The sequence below is a fragment of the Penaeus vannamei genome, chromosome 6 (genome assembly GCF_042767895.1).
Source record: "Penaeus vannamei isolate JL-2024 chromosome 6, ASM4276789v1, whole genome shotgun sequence".
Taxonomy (NCBI): domain Eukaryota; kingdom Metazoa; phylum Arthropoda; class Malacostraca; order Decapoda; family Penaeidae; genus Penaeus; species Penaeus vannamei.
This window is the reverse complement of record NC_091554.1, coordinates 39,330,014-39,332,513: the sequence shown is the minus strand read 5'-3', so window position 1 is coordinate 39,332,513 and position 2,500 is coordinate 39,330,014. Positions and strand designations below refer to the sequence as shown.

The 2,500-nt window shown below is 31.5% G+C and overlaps 1 protein-coding gene across 2 annotated transcripts in view; it reads right to left on the bottom strand.

Moving 5' to 3' along the window:
• Positions 1–538, bottom strand: part of LOC138862027 (uncharacterized) — a 9,130-nt gene extending 8,592 nt beyond the window's left edge. For both annotated transcript variants that reach the window (XM_070122981.1, XM_070122982.1), the window contains exon 1: positions 403–538. The gene's annotated coding sequence lies outside the window, so the exon portion shown is untranslated. The remainder of the gene's footprint in view (positions 1–402) is intronic.
• Positions 539–2,500: the final 1,962 nt, after the last annotated feature.

Below are 2,500 nucleotides of genomic sequence, written 5' to 3'. Positions count from 1 at the left end.
AATTCTCTCGCTTGGAATTAGGCTAGACAGTACTACAAATGTTACTTTATTTACGTATTAAAAATATCCGTTTAATTCAGCTAAAAATCCCTTGACTAATCCTCATAACTTCAACAACTTAATTCTGTGAAATTGACAGAGAGATAGATAAAGGGACACAAAAGCAAATAAATTAGTCATTGGAACAACCACGTGGTTTTTAATTAGTACATATATAACCTTATTCGTCCCTTTCAATAATCATTCTATGGTTCATTATCAACAACATTCCATATGATATTGTCAAATGCGTGAAGTATTAAACCCGTTAACCAACACCTATCCACCAAACAAAATGTTGTTATCAAAGAAACTACACATTTGGTTTAATTCTAGCCTTCATATAATTTTGAAAATACTTACACATGCGCATTTGATTGTTATACACAGCACAGGAGTCCCATTTACCTCAAGGACGTAAATCTTGAAACATTTAGAGCCAAATTAATGAAACTTTACCACAGAGAGTATACGATCTCCATTTTTGCGTTTAATTTCTTTCACGTGTCAAAAATAGGGACTACGGGCTTATTTGAAAAATATTTTCAAATGTTGTTTTCCTTTCAAATAAAATCTCATTTATTTATTTATGTATATATATATATATTAATCTATACTATTTCTGTAAATTTTAATGCCAAGCTGCGATTTACAATATATGTTTGTAAAAATCAAAGAAAAAGAAAATAGAAAGTATCCCTTGATTTCCAAATTTGTTTTCTTTTAAAAATGAACCATTATGATGCAGATGTAATATCAGATCTATATTATGAATAACATATATGATAACTGGCTTTGTAAGACATGCTAATCGGGAATGAATTTGTAAAAGACGAAGAAATAGAAAACTAAGTAAATTAAGTGATTTGCCTTTCACTGATATTGTTAAGCTGAATAGCCGATAGTTGCTTCTTGAGGAAACTGATCTTTCTCTTTCATATTAGAGAGAGAAATTTATATATATATATATATATATATATATATATATATATATATATATATATATATATATATATATATATATATATGTATGTATGTATGTATGTATGTATATATGTATATATGTATATATGTATATATATATATATATATATATATATATATATATATATATATATATATATATATATATATATATATATGTGTGTGTGTGTGTGTGTGTGTGTGTGTGTGTGTGTGTGTGTGTATTTATACACATACATACATATATATGTATATATATGTATGCATATACACAACATATCTATCTGTCTGTCTACACACACACACACACACACACACACACACACACACACACACACACATATATATATATATATAATATATATATATATATATATATATATATATATATATATATATATATATATATATGTATATATACATATACATAAACATGTGTGTGTGTGTGTGTGTGTGTCAACGTAAGAGGTTGGGCTTGAGAGGTTCCCCCACCGCTGGCCACCAGATGTTAAAGTAAGAGGTTGGAGCGCAGAGCAGGTGAATGGAAGGAGACTTGGCTGGAGGGTTTATTGGCGTATGTAAAACCTCCCGAGAGACCCGAGCCCCGGGTGCCGAGGGCGGGGCGGTGGCGAGCGAGATCGTCGTCGTCTGTCCGTCTCTCGCTGCTCCGCTCTGCGTCTGCCTCTCGTTCTGCCTGTCTGTCTGAGGAGACGTCCTGTTATGCAGCTCGTTCTCGCGAAGGCGTTTGCTTGCTTAGGCCGCAGAAGTGTCAAAAGAGAGAGTAGAGTGGACACCTGCATCCGCTGAAGGAGGAAGGCAGCTGCTATATATATATATATATATATATATATATATATATATATATATATATATATGTGTGTGTGTGTGTGTGTGTGTGTGTGTGTGTGTGTGTGTATGTATATAATACATACATATATATGTATATTTGTATATACATGTATATATATACATATATACATAAGTATATAGGTGTGTGTGTGTGTGCGTGTGCGTCATACATATATATATATATATATATATATATATATATATTAAGTATATATATATTATATATATATATGCTTAGGCCGCAGAGGTGTCAAAAGAGAGAGTAGAGTGAACACCCGCATCCGCTGAAGGAGGAAGGCAGCTGCTATATATATATATATATATATATATATATATATATATATATATATATATATATATATATATATATATATATATATTTATATATATATAGGTACCACAAAATGTGCTCTCCATTGAAACTTAAGTCTGATGAGTCATTTGACGAAAATTCTTCGCATCCCCATGGCAGGAAGGCGCTCGGTCTTACGAGTCGCTCCTGAAATATCAATCGCACAATCTAGCTTTGTTGCTGATAAATGAACCACGAATACTATTTTCACATTAACTTCCATCATGGAGAGAAGCAAAGAGATGAAGAGAGATCTTTCTGCTTTATAAACTATTCGAAAGCTTTTAATAGAATCCA